The sequence below is a fragment of the Erythrolamprus reginae genome, chromosome 3 (genome assembly GCF_031021105.1).
Source record: "Erythrolamprus reginae isolate rEryReg1 chromosome 3, rEryReg1.hap1, whole genome shotgun sequence".
NCBI classification, from domain to species: Eukaryota; Metazoa; Chordata; class Lepidosauria; order Squamata; family Dipsadidae; genus Erythrolamprus; species Erythrolamprus reginae.
Genome location: NC_091952.1, coordinates 54,913,966 through 54,937,651, shown reverse-complemented (window position 1 = coordinate 54,937,651; position 23,686 = coordinate 54,913,966). Strand labels below are relative to the sequence as shown.

The 23,686-nt window shown below is 41.7% G+C and overlaps 1 pseudogene; it reads left to right on the top strand.

Annotated features, from left to right (window-relative positions):
- The first annotated feature begins 7,729 nt into the window (after positions 1–7,729).
- LOC139165665 (gastricsin-like) lies at positions 7,730–22,498 on the top strand (annotated as a pseudogene).
- Positions 22,499–23,686: the final 1,188 nt, after the last annotated feature.

The window sequence follows — 23,686 nt, the reverse complement described above, 5'->3', positions numbered from 1 at the left end:
AAGTCTATCATTCATACTGTTTCCATTTATCACATTCATACCATAATCCCACCAGCCCCAACCATTGCATTCATACCAATCATTCGTCCCATATCTACCCCAATCATCCATTAATTACAAAAACCCCTAGTAATATTAAAATGAATTAAATTAATAATAATTAAAATACTAATAATATATATCACAATATAAAATAGAGAATAAAAAGTTCATAGATTAATAGTTAATAATATAAAATCAGAGTTTAGCTATTAATTAAAGTTGGTAAAGTGCAAAGTTCTAAAGTGCTAAAAAATATAGGAAATAATTAAAAATCAACTATCCATCAAGTCAGCAATACTGACACCAGTTCTTAAAGGTGAGTTCTGGGGGGAAAAAGAATTGATCAGGGGAAAGATGTTGTTGAGGGAGAAGTCCTGGCATATTTTTGTTAAGTTTTTGGTGCCAGCCACTGCCACTGGCTGGCACTCTCAGGTCTTTCTCTAGGTTCTCAGTCACTTCCACTCCTCTGCTCTTACAATGCTTCCAGGTCTCCAGACCCTCTGCAGTCTTATAAGGTCTTAATAGAAACTCCATGTGGGCTCAGTAGGGCGAGCTTCAGGCACTGTCTCAGTCTCAGTTCCTCTTTCCTCCTTCCTCTTTCTTTCCTCTCCTTCCTCCCACTAGTTCATTCCTCCATAGTCCCTCCGGCACCGGGTGCTCCCACCATACAGCTCCTTGGTGTCTCGGGTCTATGCAGTGGGGGGAGGGCAATTTCAGACGTCGCCCCTCTTTCTCCCCTCTCTCCTTCCTCTCGGTGCACGCTCTCTCCTCCCGTCAGCTGTCCTTCCTTGTACACTTGAGACCCCTCCAGGGGACCATCAGCTTCAGGAGACCTCCTCCAAAAAAGGCTTCCCTCGGAGTCTGGGTTGTCCAAGCCAGTTGTTTCTTGGTTGGCTCCCTCTCCCTCTCCCTGGCCGTCACGGTCCTCCACTCTTCCCTTCTCTGACTCACCCGACTCACTCCCGACTCACTCCCGGCAGCGCGGCTCAGTTGTAGATGGTAGCCGCCATTCCTCCGTGTCTCCGCCAACCCGACTCCAGGCGTGTTCGTGGCCAAACAGCTCACCACCGCCACGAACACCGCCGAATCTAGGATTTCAGGAAACGGGGACACTTCGCCTCCCCAGAACTTCAAAGCAGGTTTGCTGACTCAACGGGGGGTTCCTATATTTTTCCTGTGATGTTTAGCCGTAGTCCGGTGGAGCTATATTCCACCCTCCTCCTCCCACCGGAACCGGAACCGGAATTGGATGTATACCCCACCGGCTTGCTGAATATGTACTGTTAATGATTTACTTTATAATTCTATATACACCTATCCAGATGAAAGTCCTATTGTATTCACAGCATCCACATAAGTGCATAGCAGATGATAGCCTCCATGTTTATCAGCAGTTAATAGCATTAGTGAGAAGGATTTTTTGTTTAATCATATCTTTGCATCATAATACAATATTTATTCAGGTGAAAGTAAAATACTTCTCTGAAGAACAGAAATATGAAATGTTATGGCTTTCCTTTAAAATTCAAGAAAGGTTCAGAAAGGTCCCTCTCTGTATAAGTAAAGCACAATTTTAAAATGCATGGCTTTGCTATCCTCTTCAGCCCATGTTTAAGTTACTATGCAAATTGTGTTTGTAAGATGAAGGAAAATGCAGTGGAATCAGTTTCACATAATCATATCTATTTGAAAAGCCATGAAGAAAAACAAATAAGAGAAGGGGAAAATTAGAATGGAATGAAGATATTATCGATGAATACTACTGAAATCCATTATTTTCAGTTCTATATTTCATCCCAGGAAAAAGGACATATCTTGTTTTACAACCTAAGGATATAATCCTGAAAGCAGGGGGAAGAAATCTACCTACGGGAAGCTGTGGCTGGAGACGCACCGGATCCTGAAGGAACTTTTGGACCAGGAGCAGTCTGCTGCCGAGTCCAAGGAGCCCGAGAACAACCTGGCCGCTTTCTGGAACCGGTTGGCCACCCTCTCCCTGCGCTACATCTAGGTGGCACGGTGCTCAGAGGCCTGTTACAACTAGGTGGTGCACCTGCAGAAGAGCCTGGCGCTGCGTCTGATGCTGGATGGCGTGCTGGGCTGAATCCTGGACTCAAGCAGGAGTTGGTGGCACTGGACCACTCTGAGTACCATGGGGGTGACGGAAAGAGGATCTCACTGAGAGAGCTCAGCCTGTTAAAACTAAAGTGAGGCTTTCCGGAGGTCGAGGAAATTAAAGTACAAGCATTCATTATAAAAATGAAGTTAACTTTTTATTGTAAAAGTAGAAAAAAGTATTTTTGCCGGAGCGGCATGAATACACGTCTTACATCTTAGCTAGTAAGACAAAGAAGTATGGCTAAAGCTTCTCTTCCTGCGTGAGGGAGGAAGTGAGCAAAGCAGTGTTACATCATAGAGAGGGAGGAGCTACATTAACAAACAGAGTTAACCATTTAACTACAGGATGTTTCTTAATGTCTTTGGAGGCTGTCAATGCACAGCGTGAAAGGGGGAGCTCAAGTTCACGCCAGTCAGTCCGGGCCACCGAAGGGAGGAGGGAGATGCGCCCCCTCCCCACGTGCACCATCTCTAGCCTGGGATCAAATCCAAACCAGGCCAGCAAGCACAACCCCCTTCATCACTTCCCCCCTCACATTCAACTTGGAACAACCCCATGCCCGCGCCCCACCCAGTCCTATTTTCTGGGGGGGGGTTGCTTCCTGGGTTTTTTGCATTCGGAATCAACGAGTCAGAACCTGCTCAGGAAAAAAATTGCCAGGGGTGGCCGGGTCCCCAGAGCCGAAGAAGCTGGGCGGGGCTCAGAGCCCATGGGGTTTCCCAGCTTGGGAAGGGCAGATCAGCTGTTGGGTGGGGACCACAGCGCGATGTTTGAAAACGCTGTGCCAAAGTTCAATCATTTCTATGTATACTGGCTTTTTAACTTATCTTTGGTCAAGGGTCCATCTTGTTTTCATTTTCTTAGTTTTCCCTTTCCATTTAATTTTCATCGGATTGTGATCCACCCACATTTGTTTGTATCACTATTTCTCTTACTTCTGCTATTAAATCCCTAATTTATCCTGGCCATATCTATCCTTGGCCACTGTTCTGTCCCAGTGATGAGCCCTCCAAAAAATAGGTCCACAAACACAGATTTTGCAAGATCTAAGCATATAATGCTAATATTTTACAAAGCAGAGAGTTTTTAAAATGCAGTAACAAAGCAAGGAATGTCTTTCCTGTGCCAGGTAGTTGTAGTCCGAGAACAGATATCAAGCTCATAGCTATTTCTCCTTTAATCTACAGCTCTCATTTCCACTGACTCACTTTGACTTGGCAGGAATCCCGGAGATAAGAATCTCCCTTCTCTTGATTGGTATTCCATCATAATAAACTAAATATTCACAAGGCATACTGAAGTGTTCTAGAGATCTATTCATGCAGAGACCTCCTGCAGCTCAGCCACTCTTGACAATTCTGTTCACTGTGGCATCAAGAAGAGGCTCTTCCTCTTCTTCTGAGTCACTCATGGGAACCTCTGGAGGTGTAACAGACCCTGGTTGCTTTTAGCCTCTGACCCCACATCCCCTCCACTCTCCTCCATATCAGACTTGGATGCCAGGTAACTGGCCTAGGATACCAATCCACACCCATCTCTCGATCCTCAGAATCTGTGATCAGCTGTGCACGAGGTGGACAGGCCACAACACTATCCCTCACTGCAGGGCCCTTTCCCTGGTTTCGTAGGTGGCGGTGTGGTTGTGACGGGAACTGCTCATGAAATATAGGTTGCATCCTTCCAGGTACAATTGTCTGGTCCATCCCCCTCCCACTCAATGAAGTACTGGAACCAGCCTTTTCCCAAAAGGAATCCCAAATGCTGGTGACCTCAGACTTGGACAGTTTATCTTGAATATTGGGCACCGGCGGGGGTTGATCAAGAGGATGGAGTGGACTGACAGGATGGTCCAGAACAAGAAAGGATTGATGAAACACTGGAGGAACATGAAGAGAGCGAGGCAAGGTCAGATGATAAGTCACCAGATTGATGACTGCTTCTACCAGGAACAGACTGGATACTGGTGGTTGAGCTTACGGAGCGGTCTCTCTGAAACTCGGTGAAAGCTGTCCATGAATCACTTATAATCTTCCTTGGCCTTATTCAGGTATCGTTTCACCATCTGACGAACAGCCTGGAGCTTGGACTAGAACTCCTCTGCCACTGGAACTGGAGAATCAAGGAGTGAGCAGAAAGAATTGGGGGTGATAGTGAAGAAATCTGGGTGGAGGTGTGTTGGGAGTTATTAAAAGTGAATTCGGTCACTGCAAGGTACTCTGCCCAATTTTCCTACAGTTGGTGGACAAAACACGCCAGGTACTGCTCAAGGATGCCGAACTCTTTTTCTGTGCCTGCATCAGTCTCCGGTTGATGTGTCGATGCTAAACAGACCTGGTTCTCGAGAGCCAACATGAGCCCTTTCTAGAATTGAGCAGTGAACTCAGCTACTCGGTTGGACATGACACCATCTAGCTGAAAGTGTAACCAAAAGACATGCTGAATAATCATATGAGCGGTCACGTCAGCAGTCAGAAATCCTCAGCAGGGGATGAAAGGTGCCATCTTCATCAGCATGTCCACTCTGGTCAACTCATTCTGCAATTTTTCTGATAATTCATCTTGGAATGCATCCAAGAGAGGTATTTCATTCCAGGCCGAGTCTTGGCTGAGCAAGCGAAACTCACTGATATACTCTTGGAGGGGTCTTTGGCCTTTCTGTAAGTTCTTTAATTGCATAGTGGCCGTTCAAGCTTTGCCAACATCTGGTGATCTGCAAACATCTTCTCCAGCCAAGTACAAAAACCCTGGAAATTATGGAGGAAGGGGCTGTTCTGAATTAGCAAAGGTGCGACCCACCGAGCTGCAGTACCAGACAGCAGGCTTATCACAAAACCTCCTTTGTTCCGATCATGTGGAAAATCTTCTGGCCATAGAGCCATGAGGATAATGTACAAGTTTCTGTATGTATAAAGTCATGCTCTCTTTCGGGAGAGCAACTGCTCACAACTTACTTTATAAATCAAGATGTGGAATTGGTTATGTATGGATAGATGTAAGAAAATGGTTACAGGCTAACCAAAAAAGTACATGTATTGGGGGGTGGGAGAAGAAAACAGAACTTCAAAGATTTCCCGTACAAAGAATACACATTTGTATTTGTACTGTAGTTTAAAAATAGAAAAAACTTGATGTAAATTCCTCCTTTTCCTCTGGCTTAATAGATATCATTTATTCAGTATAAAATTTATATGTTCCACATGTTAAGAATAAATGTACATTAAATCTTCGTGGGGGGGGGGGAAGAATGAGGTGATTTTTTAAAAAAGCAAGATGGGTCTATATATTTGTGCATTTTGACAGTTTATGTTGCATGTATAAATTATTTTAAATAAGTAAATGGAATTGTGGAAGTGTCTCACAGGAAGCTATCCCACAGTGAGTTGGCCATGGAGAATTAGTCATGGCAAGTCATCCCATTCTGTCCCTTTCTGCCCTAAGGTTCATTTGCACGATTCTGAGGGTGCAGATAAACCTTCAAGTGGCCTCAACAATCTCAGAACGAGTGCTAACGATCAAATGATTACAAGGACTATAAATCCTTCCATCCTCTACCTCTCCGTCAAAATTGAAGGAGCTTCTTGGATGAAAAGCAAAATATCTTCCATGAAAAACAAAGTCCAGTTGCCTTTTGAAAAAGCACCTTTGGGAGAAGGAAGAATAGACTCATATTTGAAATAAATTCAAACATCCAATCCAATAATTGGCCAAAGTCAATTAGGTGACAGTATTGCAAAACATGTTTCCTCCTAGTGAAAATGCTTCTAGAAAAAACTTTTATTGTTATCTCCCATATTTTGAACTGGTTCATCTGGGGGGCATGCTTGCCCCCAACCAGGCCCCTGGTAGCGTCCCCTGCGTCACCTCTCCTGCAGGGAGGATCGGGCCCGGTTCAGAAGATTCGGGGCTTCCCTCGTGAGAGCTAGGGAGCCCCATGACACCATGGCACCATGACCCTCTCCTCCCCCACCAAAAAAAGGACCTGGTCAACCAAAATATAGTTGCTAGCTGGCTATTGATGAGTGCGATAAGAATGTAGATATAAACCTGCTTTTGCCACAAGACAAATCCTAAGAAGAAATTCAAGTTGCAGCAAACAAGCTTTCTTAGGTCTGAAATCAGAAGTTAGAATAGAGGTGACAGCCCAAAAAATAGCTCCTGTTCCACACCACTGGTTAAGTGAAGATTCTTCGGATATATGTTATTTCTTTTGATGGGCCATGAACTGTCCTGGCATCTTCTATTCTTGCACTATTTCTTTGAGTGTTTCTATTCTAGGTTTTGCATTTAAAAGAAAGGAGTTTGATTTTTTTAAATAATAAAAATGTCATTAATTGTGTTTTATATTGTTTTAAGCCGCCCTGAGTACTACGGGATTGGAGGTATAGAATTCAAATTAATAAAGAAATAAAGAAATAAAATTTTAAAATGATAAAAGTTACATTATTTCCTTTATTTGTAAAAATGACTGTACCATGGATAATTGCCATTGTGATGCTGGGTTTTAGATTATTCAGGGTGTCCCCAAAATAGGGTATGGGTTCTGTGTGCTTATGCCAGTTGTATTTCAGAATGGATCTTCTCTGAAATAAATGTACCCTCTCCATTTAGAAGATTGCAACATGGAATTGTTGGGCTGCTGATATGATGTAGACAGGCCAAGGATGGAAATAATATAGATAACAAGAAATCTGATTTCAGTGTGACCATGTATTTTTCCATTTAAATTCAGACTTATAAGCAAACAGTTTCATCCAGCCTATCTTTCAAAACACATATCAAAATTATTGTCACATGTACAAGTGTAAATACTTTAATTTAGAAAACTGAAGACATGATGGTAAGAAATAGTACCAATCTCTGCCTTTAGAACATTATGTAAACAGCATTTACTTTACTGATTAAATAGGTTTAGATGAGATAAATTTCTACATGTTTTTGAGAAGAATGCAGTAACAAAGCAATATGTTCATGAAAAAAATGCCCCAACTCAGGGTATAAAAGAAAGACACCTGGCATCACCATCTTTACCTAGTGTCCCAAGCAGTGTTCCCTCTAATTTTTTGGGGGGGTGGGCGAAAAAGTATAGGGTCTGAGCGGCAGTCTCTTCGGGATTGGGCGGCACAGAAATCATAAACAAACAAACAAACAAACAAACAAATAAAAAACCCACCCTGTTTTGCCTCAGAGAATTTCATAATAAAATACTGTACTGTGTGTCTATAACAGTGAGCTCATAATAGGGCAACTCTATCAATATCAAAATGCCACTTAAATAGTTGAGCTAGTTTCAAACTAGATTTTGATTTTCTTTCTCTCTTCCTTACTCCCATTCTTTTTCTTTCTCTTTTCCTTCCTCTCTTTTTTCTATCTGTTTCTCTCTCTTCCTCTCTCTCTCCTTCCCTCTCACTCTTTCCCTCTCGGCTTCTGGGCAGGTTTGGAAAACTCTGAGTTGATGATGATTTTTAAGTGAGCGATTGCTCACTGCTCAGCTTAGAGGGAACTATGGTCCCAAGTCCCCGCAGGAGCTAAAAAATTCAAGTTAGCAACTGCTTTTGGGAAAAGAGGACCATGATGTGGCTAATTCTTGCTCTAGTATGCCTTCACCTCAGTGAGGCTCTTGTCAGGTGAATATGGCATAATGATATAATAGCTTCAATTGCTTTTCAGCTTCGGTTACTCTCTTAATAAAAAAATCTGTTTCAGTTTCTCTCTCTCTCTTAATTGTTTTCTTTCTTAAAACCCTGCTGTGCTGTTCAGGTCTGTGAGACCTGAAATCAAAGTTTGAGACCCTGTAAAACATTTTCCCTGCATATCTGAAACTTGAAATTTCATGACTTTTCATCATTTCAAGAGTTCTCTCTATGATAATTTTTTTTGGGGGGTGGGGGTTTTCTTTCTTGCTGAAAAAAAAGAAGTCACACTTGTACTGTTCCCGGGTCACCCTGACCCGGACCAAAAACTCTTCATTTGAAGTGCTTATGTTTGGTCAATCTGAAAACTTTTTTCACTTGGAAAGTAGTCTGAACATTTCTGCACACAATGATATGAAACTTGAACTGGAAAAAAAATGCATATTGCTTTATTTTGATTATAAAAGGTAGACCCCCCCATTTTTGTGAATTTTTCTTCAATTTATAGATAGTTTAGCTTGCAAAATGTGTTCAATTTTACTAAAGTTGGTGTGGGTAGTTTGAACACTTCTGAATATAAGAAAAATACAAATGAACTGAAAGAAATGATTCTTATTGGTTTTTAAAAATCAGAAATAAGCCCCCCCCCCCCCCCTTGGCTGCTTGCAAACATTTTCACTTTATATTTTTTTAGGTTCCAAATCCGAAATATTTTTAATATCTTATGCATTCATTTACTCAATTTAACATTGCTGATAATCAAAAAAATATTTTTGGGGTGGGGGCTAATTTTTTTCTGGGCAAAGAAAAAACTCATGTTGAGTCTGTTTCGGGTGTATATGACCCGGACCAAAATGATTTTTTTTAGGTACTTGAATTTGGTCTTTTTGAAAACATTTTTCACTGGAAAACATGTTTGAACATTTCTGAACATAATCATATGAAAATTGAACTGGACAAATTGAGGCTTATATTTTTATTTTGATCAAAATGCTCCCCCCCCCATTTTTTCTGAAATTTGTGTCAATTTATATTTTTTTAGGCTACAAATCTCTAAGGAATTTCCCCCCAAAAGTTTTGATATACTAAATTGAACATTCCTGATCATAAGAAAAATAGAAATGAACAGAAAAAAATGATTCTTATTTGTTTATTTTGGTCACAAAAGGCCCCTCCCCCATTTTTTCAGCATTTCGTGTCAGTTTATTTTTTTTAGGCTACAAATCTCTAAGGAATTTTCCCCAAAAACTTTTGATATACTAAATTGAACATTCCTGATCATAAGAAAAATAGAAATGAACTGAAAAAAATGATGCTTATTGGTTTATTTTTGAATATAAGACCATATTGTCTTATACTCGAGTATAAGCCTACTTGAGTATAAACCTATTTGAGTATAAGCATGGGGGCCCATTTATGAGCAAAGTAAACCAATAAGGATCATATCATTATGTTCAGAAATGATACCAATCCCACACCAGCTTTAGTAAAATAGAATGCATTTTGCAAGCAAAACTATCTATAAATTGAAAAAAAATTCACAAAAACTTTGGGGGGGGGGCGCATTTTATCAGCAAAATAAACCAGTAAGCTTTAATTTTTTCATTTCAATTTTCATTTCAATGTGTGCAGAAATGTTCAAACTTGTTTCCAAGTGAAAAAAGCTTTCAAAAAGACCAAATATAAGTACCTAAAATGATCAATTTGTGGTCCGGGTCAAATAGACCTGGGAACATTACATTAGGGAGTTTTTCTGAACAGCACAGCAGGGTTGATGTCTGCTAGCTCCAAAAAAAATGTTTGGATTGATTTGCGGAAGTCACGAGGACCATAGATCTTACACCTGATGTACCTGCCTTTGAAGACCATCTGTTGAGAAAGTCAGAGACTTTCTTCAGCAGTTGATTGGCCACTGCTGGACTAAATGAGTCAGGGCTTTGATTCAGCATTTATTCTGTCTATGCTCTTAAGCTGATTGGATTTCTCTATTAGATGGATGTCCTTTTTCTAAAATATTCAGAAATTTTAATAATAATTTAATAATAATTTATTAGATTTGTATGCTGCCCCTCTCCGAAGACTCAAATGCCTTTTGGGCATAGTTTCTAGAACAAAGTATGCTTTTACACCTTGTATACCTTTAGCTATGCTATCTTGTTGTACAGTTCTTTTATTTCTTCATAGCATTTTTTCTGAAGAACTGCATCCCCAAATGCTGAAGACCAACTGAATTCTTTTTATGTTGTTAAAGTAGACGATTAAGTAGCATTTTCTTAGGGATTTGGGACTACAGCTAAAGATGTATAGACTAGGACAGTGATGGCGAACCTTTTTTTCCTTGGATGCCTATGGCACATGAGCGAGTGCCCACATCTATAATTCAATGTCTGGGGAAGGCAAAAACAGTTTTCTCCGCCCCCCAGAGACCCACTGGAGGCCAGAAATGGCCTGTTTCCCAACTTCTGTTAGGCCCAGTAGACTCGTGTTTCCAGGGGCTTCCCTGGAGCCAGGGGAGGGTAAAAACACCCTCCCTCATCCCGCCCCCCGGAGGCTCTCCAGAAACCAAAAACACCCTCCCAGAGCCTTTGTGTGAGCCAAAAGTGATCTGGCTGGCACACATGTGCATGTTGGAGTTGAGCTAGGGCAACGGCTCGTGTGCCATAGGTTTGCCATCACTGCACTAGGATAAGTCATTACAACTCCTAGTAGACTCTCAGACACCCCTGTTTCCTATGTAGATTTATTTATTTATTTATTAGATTTGTATGCCACCCCTCTCTGTAGACTTGGATATTTTCAGGATGATGTAATATACTTTTTGTGTTGCATTAGGTAGATAATTCATCCAATTCCATCATCTCTCTGCAAAAATAGTAAATCAGATATCGGGTGGTGGTGGTGGTAGTAAACTGGAATTATGCAGGTATAGCATCTGGTTCCAGTACCGGATAGCAATAGTTCTTAAACTTATAAATTGCTTCGTAGTGTTTTGCAACCCTCTCTAAGCAGTTTACAGAGTCAGCGTACTGCCTCTACAATTTGGGTACTCATTTTACCCACCTTGAACCTGGTGAGATTTGATGTGCAAAGTTGCAGGCAGCCGGCAGGCAGCAGAAGCAATACTTCATTCAAACCATTGCACCAATGCAGCTCCTTCCTATAATAGATAACATTAGATAACATCTGGTTATTATTCAAATTTGTATTCCTGTTGTAGAACAGTAGAGTTGAAAGGGGGATATTGGAGTTCTTCAGTTTATTTTCCTGCTCAATGAAGAAAAGATTTAACCCCTGATGGAATCAAAGAGAAGTTAGGGCTACTAATTAAATAGTACTGAGTTCAGTCCAGGTAAACTCTTAGACCACCTGCAAAATCTCTATGAAAAAACCTCAATATGGGAAGTGTCTACAGCTGCTCAGTTTGATTATCTGCTTAACTGCTTTCCTCACACAGAATTCCCTTAAAAAGATTCAAGTCCATGCGCAAAGTGATGAAGGAGAAAGGTTTCAATGAACCACTCTTATACAATTATTATGATCCAGCCAGCAAATATAACAATAGCTTTGCTGTTGGTGATGAGCCCCTTGCTAACTACATGGATGTGAGTATCTGGTTAGTTCAAAGCAAACTATCACAATTATGTCAAGATGAAAACTATACAGGAAAAGTTTACGTTAGTTGAGAAATCATAGGCCTGGTTCCAATTGCAATTTATAATTTGGAAATCTGGATAGCTAACATCAAATACAGCTACATATACCCAATTAACCATGAAGCAGGCATGAAAACCTAATTAACTTGTATTAATTGTATACAGTACCTACTTTTAAAAAACTGTTACAAATCAGTTGGAATTCTAAAACCATGTTTCTGATATTTTTATTTCTTCTATATTTTTGCCTATCAATATTCCTAAAATATATTGAATAATGTTTTGTGTGTGTACAGAATATTCTGTCAGATGTGTTAAGTCCTTACATTATTTATTTTTATTTATTTGTTGGTTTATAAAACTTGAATAAGATAGCAGGTATAAGTATAAACATAAACTTAAACAAAGTAAATACATATAAATGAGGACAATCGGACAGGAATGGTAAGCATGCTTATATTATATTCGTACAGTCATATGTGGGAGGAAATAGATGATAGGAATGATGAGAAAAAAACTAGTGATAATATGCACCACCTTACAGACCTCTTAGGAATGAGGTGAGGTCAGCAGTAGACAATCTAAGATTAATGTTTTTGGGGTTTGGGAAAGAAACCACAGAGTCAGGTAGTGAATTCTAGGCATTGATCACTCTGTTGCTGAAATCGTATTTTCCGCAATCAAGTTTGGAGCAGTTTACATTAAATTTAGATCAATTGTGTGCTCATGTATCATTGTGGCTGAAGCTGAAGTAGTCATTGACAGATAGGACATTGTGGCAGATAATGTTATGAACTACATTTAAATTGGTTTGAAGGCGACGTACTTTTAAGTTGTCTAAGCCCAAGATTTCAAGTCTGGTGGAATAAGGTGTTCTGTTGTGAGCAGAGAAGTGGAGGGTTCTTCTTGTGAAATATTTCTGGACTTTCTCAATTTTTTTTATGTCTGATATGCAGTGTGAATTCCAGGCATATGAGCTGTATTCGAGAATTGGTCTAGCAAATGTTTTGAATACTCTAGGTGGGTAATGTAATATTTCCAGAGAAGAAGATTAGATTGACTACTCTTAGTGCCTTTTTGGCAATGTTGTTACAGTGAGCTTTGGTACTTAGATCATTGGATATGATTACTCCAATATCTTTGTCAGAACGAGGGTCGTCTTACAAGGTCATGTCCTCCAAGCTTGTATTTTGTGTTCTGATTCCTTTTGCCAATGTGTAAGACAGAGCATTTGTTGGTTGAGATTTGAAGTTGCCACTTGTTTGACCATTCTGATACATAGTCAAGGTCTTTTTGAAGGGTAGCAGCATTGTCTGCAGTGTTAAAAGGCTTGACATTGTTGGCGAAGAGAATACAGTTGCTTATAATTAAGACCAAGACTTTCTTAAATTAGATCAAGACCTAAGACCGTTGAAGACCAGAAGACCATCATGCCTGGACTGACTAACTTCTGATGATTGAAGAGTTTTTAAAGATCTGTTTATACCACCATCGATATCAATTTTATACTAATTTATAATTTTAGCGTATATTTTATATATTTATATTTTAATGTTTTTAGTGTTTAAATTGCTGTTAACTGTCTTTTTATATTATTATTAATTTAATTGATTTTTAACGAAATTGGGGCTTTAAGTAATGGATGACTGGGATAAACATACTTGTGGTTACGAATGGAATGACTGGTACGATTGGATGGGCGGGGGCGGGGGGGGGTATGGTATGGATGAATGTACCGATAGTAGTGTGAATGATATGTCTGGCCCACCTGACGCCCGGGAGACAGGAGAGGGAGGGGCACCGATCTCTGGGGTGGCAGGGGGTCGGAATATCCCTGTGTTGCTGGGGAGAGGCAGATATGGCGGGGGCCACAGAGTTAGCCGTTCCAGGGGAACGAGGGACCGTTGCTTAATAACGGTCCCCTGTTCTGGCTCTGTGAGCCCAATCTTGGGTACTGGTGATGAGTGTAACTCTGGCCCTGGGCTCAGGTTGCTGCTGTTGAATGCCAGGTCGGTGGTTAATAAAGCTCTCCTCATCCGGGATTTGATCCTGGATGAGGAGGCCGACCTGGCATGTATTACTGAAACCTGGCTGGGCCCGGAGGGAGGTGTTCCTCTCTCTGAAATTTGCCCAGCCGGGTTTCAGATATGGCATCAACCGCGACCCCAGGGGAGGGGGGGAGGAGTGGCTATTGTAGCCAGGGAGAGCCTTTGCCTGCGTAGACTCATTGCTCCGGAAATAGCGGGTTGCGAGTCTCTCTTGATGAAGTTGGACTTAGGAGTTCAGGTGGGCTTATTTCTCACGTACCTGCCTCCCAGCTGCGTGTCAAAAGCCCTGCCTGTGCTACTCGAGGAGGTAGCCGGGTTGGCGGTAGAGTTCCCCAGACTTATTGTCTTGGGGGACTTCAATCTGCCGTCACTCGGCGAAACCTCTGGGTTGGCACAGGAGTTCATGACCACCATGACAGCCGTGGACCTGACTCAAGTTGTTCAGGGTCCGACTCACGAGGGAGGGCACGCACCTGACATGGTATTCCTTTCCGAGCAATTGAGTAATAGTCTGAGACTAAGGGGCTTAGAAGTGTTGCCTTTGTCATGGTCAGACCATTTTCTACTACGGCTTGACTTCCTGGCTCCAATCCTCCCCCGCAGGGAGGCGGAACCAATGAAGATGTTCCACCCCAGGCGCCTGATGGACCCAGAGGGCTTTCAGACGGCGCTTGGGGTTATTCTGAGGCACTCGTCCACAGTTCGGCGGAGTCTCTCGCGGAGGCCTGGAACAGGGCTGCAGCGGGGGCTCTTGACCGGATTGCGCCTTTGCGACCTCTCCATGGCGCTAGACCCCGTAGAGCCCCATGGTTCAACGAGGAGCTCCGGGAGTTGAAACGCCAAAAGAGACGTCTAGAGAAGCGATGGAGGAAGAGTAGGTCTGAATCCGATCGAACACTTGTAAGAGCTTTTATTAAGACTTACAAAGTGGCGCTCAAGGCGGCAAGATGCGCGTACCATGCCGCCTTGATTGCATCAGCGGAATCCCGCCCGGGCCGCTCTGTTTAGGGTGACCCGCTCCCTTCTCAACCAGGGGGGAGTTGGGGAGCCCTTACAGAGTAGTGCCGAGGATTTTAACACGTTTTTCGCTGATAAAGTCGCTCGGATCCGGGCCGATCTCGACTCCAATTGTGTGACAGAGTCGACTGACAACGAGTCAGTCGAGGTGACTGGGGCACGTACTTGTCCACCTGTCTGGGAAGAGTTTGATCTGGTGACACCTGATGAAGTGGACAAGGCCATCGGAGCTGTGAGTTCCGCCACCTGTTTACTGGATCCGTGTCCCTCCTGGTTGGTTTCGGCCAGCAGGGAGGTGACACGGAGCTGGGCCCAGGAGATTACCAACGCTTCCTTGGGGAGGGGAGTTTTTCCATCACTCTATAAAGAAGCGCTTGTGCGCCCCCTCCTCAAGAAGCCCTCTCTGGACCCAGCCGTACTTAACAACTATCGTCCAGTCTCCAACCTTCCCTTTATGGGGAAGGTTGTCGAGAAGGTGGTGGCACTCCAGCTCCAGCGGTCCTTGGAAGAAGCCGATTATCTAGGTCCCCAGCAGTCGGGTTTCAGGGCCGGTTACAGCACGGAAACCGCTTTGGTCGCGTTGATGGATGATCTCTGGCGGGCCCGGGACAGGGGTTTATCCTCTGTCCTGGTGCTCCTTGACCTCTCAGCGGCTTTCGATACCATCGACCATGGTATCCTTCTGCACCGGCTGGAGGGGTTGGGAGTGGGAGGCACTGTCCTTCAGTGGTTCTCCTCCTACCTCTCTGGCCGGTCGCAGTCGGTGTTAGTGGGGGGTCAGAGGTCGACTCCTAGGTTTCTCCCTTGTGGGGTGCCTCAGGGGTCGGTCCTCTCCCCCCTGCTATTCAACATCTACATGAAACCGCTGGGCGAGATCATCCAAGGACATGGGGTGAGGTATCATCAATATGCGGATGATACCCAGCTTTACATCTCCACCCCATGCCCAGTCAACGAAGCGGTGGAAGTGATGTGCCGGTGCCTGGAGGCTGTTGGGGCCTGGATGGGTGTCAACAGACTCAAGCTCAACCCGGATAAGACGGAGTGGCTGTGGGTTCTGCCTCCCAAGGACAATCCCATCTGTCCGTCCATCACCCTGGGGGGGGAATTATTGACCCCCTCAGAGAGGGTCCGCAACTTGGGCGTCCTCCTCGATCCACAGCTCACATTAGAACAACATCTTTCAGCTGTGGCGAGGGGGGCGTTTGCCCAGGTTCGCCTGGTGCACCAGTTGCGGCCCTATCTGGACCGGGACTCACTGCTCACAGTCACTCATGCCCTCATCACCTCGAGGTTCGACTACTGTAATGCTCTCTACATGGGGCTACCTTTGAAAAGTGTTCGGAAACTTCAGATCGTGCAAAATGCAGCTGCGAGAGCAGTCATGGGCCTACCTAGGTATGCCCATGTTTCACCATCACTCCGCAGTCTGCATTGGTTGCCGATCAATTTCCGGTCACAATTCAAAGTGTTGGTTATGACCTTTAAAGCCCTTCATGGCATCGGACCAGAATATCTCCGAGACCGCCTCCTGCCGCACGAATCCCAGCGACCGATTAGGTCCCACAGAGTGGGCCTTCTCCGGGTCCCGTCAACTAAACAATGTCGGTTGGCGGGCCCCAGGGGAAGAGCCTTCTCTGTGGCGGCCCCGGCCCTCTGGAACCAACTCCCCCCGGAGATTAGAACTGCCCCTACTCTTCCTGCCTTCCGTAAACTCCTTAAAACCCACCTTTGCCGTCAGGCATGGGGGAACTGAAACATCTCCCCCTGGGCACGTTTAATTTATGCATGGTATGTCTGTGTGTGTGACTGTTAGCATATGGGGTCTTTTAAATATTTAAATATTTTACATCTGTCTGATTGCTTATGATTTGTTTTTTTACATGTTGTGAGCCGCCCCGAGTCTTCGGAGAGGGGCGGCATACAAATCTAAGTAATAAATAAATAAATAAATAATATGATCACAAAGGTCATATCTGTTGTCTGTTTGACAGCAACACAGTTATCTAATAATGTAGGAGCAGGGGTGGGTTGCTGCCCGGATGGGGGGGGGGATGCAGTGGGGTAGTGAAAAAGGAGCTCCACCCCAGAGTACCCAATTTATATTGAAAGACGTTGAAAGAAAATGCAGGGTGTCCTACATAAGCCACACCCACAGTGTGGTAGTAAAATTTTTGGTAGCCCTTCACTGTGTAGGAGGCAAGAGATGTCATAAGATTTTAATTTCAGAAATATTTTGCGGTGTTCCACTGAATCAAAGGCTTTATAAAAGTCTTTGTAAATTGCATTTAATGTGGAAGCCCTGAATAATGACCATGTTTTCCTTTTTCTAGATGTCCTATTACGGAGAAATCAGTATTGGAACTCCACCCCAGAACTTCATAGTTCTCTTTGACACTGGGTCATCCAATCTCTGGGTACCATCTGTCTATTGCCAGAGTCAGCCTTGCAGTGAGTCTTCTTCTCATTCATTTAAGAATAAAAAAGATAATTTGTGGAAATGCCTTTTTTGTCCTTCACACCTATTATGCTCTTATTTAAATCTGGTGTTGTTATTGATTTGAAAGTAAAACCTTCTCTCCCCCACTCTCATTTCTATCACCAGGAAACCACCCATCATTCAATCCCAGTCAGTCTTCCACTTATTCCAGCAATGGACAAACTTTCAGTATACAGTATGGAAGTGGTAGTCTGAGTGGGGTCTTTGGCTATGACACTGTGACAGTAAGTAGCAGTTCTGTCTAAGGGGAAATAATTTGTTTGACTTGATATTCCTACCACAAGCCAATATTATTGATATTATGCAATGGACGGTATTGGTTTGGTCAGTGACTGAAATCAAAATAATTATGGTAGTTATTAATGAATTGAATCTTGAAAACATTCAAGCCTGCAAATATTGAAATCTCATAGATGTAGAAAGAGATTGGGGCATTTCCACTGGTCTCACCTTCTGCTGAAGTATTATGGGGTTTAGCTAATGTCCTTTTATTGCTGCCAAGGCTTTGATGGATGAAGAAGGGAGAGCATCTAGCTGGTTGATATGGGTGGCACAAAGGGAACATCAAGATCACCTTCCAATCCTTTCCAAGGATCAGTGGATAGAGGCCTGGGCAGCACTACACCTTCACTGATGTGAGAGGGGAAAAATCTAGGAGCTGGTGATGGTACAGAATAGGAATTCAACCAGTGTTATCCCCCTGCTCTGACATTCTCAAATAACCTGCCTTCTCTCTTTTCCACATTCAAGTATTTATTTTGGTGCTCCTACTCCTTTTAAACACTTTTCTCATGACATTAGTTCTTCCAGTTGATTGCAAATTTACATGTTTAACACTTGAGAGAATATAAGAAAGCTTGAATTAGGGTTCTCTTGTTGAATCTACCCATTTATATAAAAAATGGTAACACTTTGAAAGTCTTTTAAATATATCTCATGATCAACTGATGTTAGACAGGTTTCTCATTCTCTAAGTACTTTGCCCAATGAATTATTCAATGATTACAACAAAATAGATTGTATACCTTTCCTATCTTCTCATTCACCCTGTTCATTTGTAGATTCAAGGTATTAGTATTACCAATCAAGAATTTGCCCTAAGTGAAATTGAGCCTGGCAGTTCTTTTGTCTACGCAAAATTTGATGGCATCCTGGGTTTGGCCTATCCCTCCCTTTCTTCTGGTGGCGCCACAACTGTAATGCAAGGAATGATCCAGGAGAATTTGCTTGATGCTCCTATTTTCAGCTTTTACCTGAGTCGGTGAGTATGAAGTCTTTTCTACTTTCTTGTTTTAATTTGGCTGTTTCAGTTTACTATAAATATTGTTTCTTAATTGTTGTCAATACTTTGTATGCAACTTACAGCCTACGTCAACAAGAAGTATGGAGAACATTTCTATGGTTGGAATTTTGAGAAGGACAACTTAAGATCACAGGGCTTTTTTGACCTTTTCACATTTGTTTTAGAAAGCTACCCAATGAAGGTTTCTGTGAAATACTTACAGTAGATTCTCTTTGGATTACAGATTTCAGATCCAAGAAAGCACTTCTTCACATTAATTTAAAAGGCAGAAAGAGAGAGGGAAGCTTTTGAAAATATCAACCTTACATTGCTATGAAGTACTAATACTAGGTAGGGCTGAGGAAGAGTGATTGTTCTAAAAACATCCTATCAGTTTATGGCAGGATAGAGATTTGAACACAGACCCTTTTGGTAGTAATTATTAAAGTCTGAGCCTCTCTAAAATATTACTGAGACTTAGCCGTGTAATGTTGCTCATGCATTTCTTTTAAAATTATGAGAAAAATGCTCCCCCAGTTGCTTGATAATTTTTTTTCCTGTTAAAGTAGGTTCTACTTTGTGTACGTTATTCTCAGGGTGCTTTAGGATTTCTTTAGAGTTTAAAAATGGTTCTTGAAATTACTGGTGTATATACTGGTTCTATTTTTTACCTTATCATAGTTGTTGTTTACTCTGCGCACCTCCTGTTTTGCTGGATGATCTCATAGCACTTGTTAGCACTTTTCAGGATGGACACAGAGAAATGAAAAGACCTTATTACCTGTCATTCTGGGCAATTGATTTAAGATATCAGTATCAGATCGCAGATTAGTATTTTGAAACATTTCCTACCTATAAGAGCAGTTGGATAGTTTGTTTGTTTATCATAGTGAGCGAGCATTCCAGAGGTGGGTTTCAGCAGGTTCTGACCAGATCTGGAGAATTGTGTAGCTCAGAGAACTGGTAAATACCACCTCTGACTGGCCCCATCCCCATCTATTCTCTGCCTCCAGAGTCCCAGTTGATTGGGAGGAAATTGAGATTTTGCAGTAATCTTCCCCGGGAGTGGAGTGGGAATTGAGATTTGATGGTATTCTTTCCCTGCCACGCCAATCAAGTCATGCCCACTTAGCCACACCCATGGAACCAGAAACTTTGAAAAACTTCAAAAAAAAAAAAAAGAAACCCACCACTGGACCATTCATGACTGGTTTAAATCAATCTTTTTCCACACTTGGCAACTTTAAGGGGGATGACCTCAGTTTCCAGTATGTTAGCTGAGGAATTCTGGGAAGTCCACCCAACAAAAATGGGCAAGTTTGAAAAAAAACTGATTTAAACTGTTTTCCACTCCAGGTAGTGAGAACAGATTACCCAAACATCCGTATCTATCTATCTATCTATCTATCTATCTATCTATCTATCTATCTATCTATCTATCTATCTATCTACCTACCTACCTACCTACCTACCTACCTATCTATTTGTAAAACAAGTATAGTATTATAGTACATATTAATATAACATAACATAACATAAGTATAATGTAGTAATAGAAAGGATAATAAGACAGTAGGACAGGGACATTAGGCACATAAGTGCACGCATGCACGCCCCTTTCTGGAGTTGCATAATACTGTCCCTTGACACTAGGCAGCCCTTCAAGGAGGGTATTATTTCCCCATGAAAGGGCCTTCACACAGTCAGTTAAAAGGCCCTCCTTCAGTCAGCTAAACAGGAAACATTGGTATGAACCAGCAATATATCTCAATCACGTTGTCTTTCTGACTTTCTCCATTGATCTTATTAGGCAACCAAGCTCCCAGGATGGTGGTTCACTTATATTCGGAGGAATTGATTCCAGTCTCTACACTGGCCAGATTAACTGGAGTCCAGTCACCGAAGACTGGTATTGGGAATTTGAGATTGATGAGTAAGGCTATTTTCAGTAGTATTATTTACCAAAGAGTCTGATGGAAAACCAACAGAAACTTAAGTCTTACATTAGGAATAATCCCTTGGAGATGGGATTTTGAAATCTCTACGTCCAATGACACCAGTGGGACGCCAGAATGTTGCAATTGCTTTTAATAGTAGTTTTTAATACGACAAAAGGCAAAAGTATGAAATGGAGAGGTATGCAATTGAATGTAATAGCAATAGCATATCGACTTATACACCACTTTACAATGCTTTACAGCCAGGCAGGAGTTCCACTTACCAGCCGCTACAAGTACCCTCTTCAGGACTGTCGCGGGCGCACAGGCATCCGGCGGGGGTATACCTCCATTGGTGTGAGATTGGGCTTCTACACATGTGCAGCAAGTGAAATGTCATGTGAGGACACTCACACATGTGAGATTTCGCCCATTTTCCTTGCTTCCGTGCATACGCAGAAGCAAAAAAAGCCAAAAATTGGTGAAAACTCTCGTGCATGAGAATCGTCACGTGAGATTTCACTTGCTGTGCATGCTCAGAAGCCAAATCTCACCCATGCATGTGTGTGCACACATCGGGGGTGCAGAGATGTGCGCACATCTCAATTTCTGCTACCAGAACCCCAATCCCAGCCATACCGGCTGCAACCCATTCCTATTTACAGCCCTCTCTAAGCAGTTTACAGAGTCAGTCTATTGCCTCCAACAGTTTGGCTCCTCATTTTACTCACCTTGGAAGGATGGAAGGCTGAGTCAACCTTGAGCCTGGTGAGATTTGAACTGCCAAATTGCAGTCAGCCGGCAGTCAGCAGAAGAGTCTCTGGCTTCCTACACCAAGGAAACTCTGATTCTAACAGCAATTATCTCTGGACTTTCTTTATCTAGATTCCTGATCGGCAACTGGGAGACCAATTGGTGCCTTCAGGGGTGCCAGGGGATTGTAGATACCAGAATATCCTCACTCGGTGTTCCTGGGCAGTTCTTTTGCATCCTGATGCAAAAAATTGGAGCCCAGAGAGACAACCTTGGCTAGGTAGGGGAAAGCTGCTATATGCAAGGACAGAGAATATTGAGGCAATCCTAAATATCAGCAAGAGAACTGGGATATGGTTATTGTGGGTATGAAACTATTTCCAAAATGAATCCAATATAACGATAGAAAAACTGACTCCCTTAATACTCATTTCATTTATCCAGGTAATGGGAATTGTGAGGTGTGATGGGAGGAGGGAGGTTGCCAGAAAATGTACAGCTATTTGGTAAGACCTACTGCACCATAATTACTAGTTCTTAGTTTAGCTTTTATCAAACCAAATCAAACCAAGATCCTAGTGGAGGCTCAACTCCCATCCATCTGCCAATATAGGGAAGAGTTTTTCTTTCTAATTCATCTTGATATTGAATTAAGCCAGTGTGAATTAAATCAAAATAAGAAGGGGAGCAGGATGGTGTGTAATCCACTTGCTTATTTACTGTCTAGTTTATCCCTTAGAATATTGTATTTAAGGTTTCTGTACATTTTCTCTATATCTGCTTTTCTATTCTATAGTTTGTGGTTAACTGCAATAACATTCAGAACATGCCGACTATCACATTTCTCATCAATGGAGTTTATTTCCCCCTGAGTCCATCTGCCTATATCATTCTGGTAGGTCATTTTTTTTGTCAGTTGTTTTCAGGTTGGTCTTGGGTTTCTGAAATGATCTTGTATCAGTCATTTACAAATACTCTATAGAAAGGCATGACACAACTAGATTCTTCTCGCTCTCCCATGGAAAAGTAGAAAGCATGACTTTGAGATGCTTTCATGGAAAAGCTGAAGAAAGGAATTTAAAAAATTGGCAAGATACTATGGTATATGAACAAGATATGGGGCACCAGAAGGTGCAATATGGCAAAAAGCATGGTGTTTTTAAGAAAATAAATAAATAAAATGCAGTTGCAGAATTTTGGTTATTTTGTGGTTAAAAATCTTGGACATTAGGTATGTGTGTGTAGAAAGTTTGAATACTGAAAGTTAAACTTTGCTTTTTCAAGTTAACTTCTCAGGTTATTGTTGATATTTTTGCCGTAGCCTTAAAGTTTTAACGCAGTTTATATCTTTTCCACAACAGGGTTCTGAAAATTATTGTAAGATTGCCATGATACCTACTTACCGGCCATCCCCGAATGGGCAACCTTTGTGGATCTTTGGTGATATCTTCCTCCAGTCCTACTACTCCGTGTATGACTTGGGCAACAACCGGGTTGGATTTGCAACAGCAGCATAAACATATCCAACAGTCTTGTGCAGGGCTTTTCATTTGCAAAAATGTTAAAAAAAACAAAGTTGGTTTCCTCCCCAAAGAAACTGGAAGCAAATAAAGAATGATTATGCAAAGGACAGTTTTATGTGTGATTTTTTACTTGGCAACTATGAGAGCATAGTACAAGAGAGATGACCTTAAAGGTCCCTTCCACCTCTGTTAAATCTGTTGAGTTCTGTTAAGATGGTTGGAAGAAATATGGCTGGCATCTCAATGTTTTCTTTGACTAACAGTTTTCCTCAATTTATTTATTTTTTAAATCTATCCCTAATCCAGGAACCAGATAAAGACTACCGTATATACTCGAGTATAAGCCGACCCGAGTATAAGCCGAGGCACCAATTTTTGCCACAAAAACTGGGAAAACGTATTGACCCGAGTATAAGCCGAGGTTAGAAAATGCAGTGGCTACTGGTAACTTATAAAAATGGAAAACAATAAAATTACATTAATTGAGACATGTTTTAGAATATTTATTTTAAAGAAAACCAGTAAACTAGCTCTGTAAATTTAAAAGAGGGTAAACAAATTAACAATATTAACAATGAATTAAAAAGTAAAAAAAGGAGCTCGATCAGCAACAAAGCTAAAACCTAAGAGTTAAAATCCTTCAAAACTGGATTCCTTCTCATCATTAATTGGATTTACATTATTGTTCTGTTTTTATATATGCTGTGAGCCACCCTGAGTCCTTGGAGAGGGATGGCATACAAATCCAATTAAATAAATAAACAAACAAACAAACAAATAAATAAGTGTATCCAAAGAAGAGCTTCAGCATTAGCTGCTGTGAGGTTATCAGCATAGAAAACCAAATAGATAGATAGATAGATAGATAGATAGATATAGATAGATATAGATAGAAAGATAGATAGACAGACAGACAGACAGATAGAAAAATAGATAGATAGATAGATAGATAGAAATAGATACAGATAGATAGATAGGTAGATAGAAAGAAAAATAGATAGATAGAAAAATAGATAGATAGAAAGATAGAAAGATAGAAAAATAGATAGATAGATAGATAGATAGAAAGAAATAGATACAGATAGATAGATAGATAGATAGACAGACAGATAGATATAGATAGAAAGATAGACAGACAGACAGACAGATAGAAAAATAGATAGATAGATAGATAGATAGATA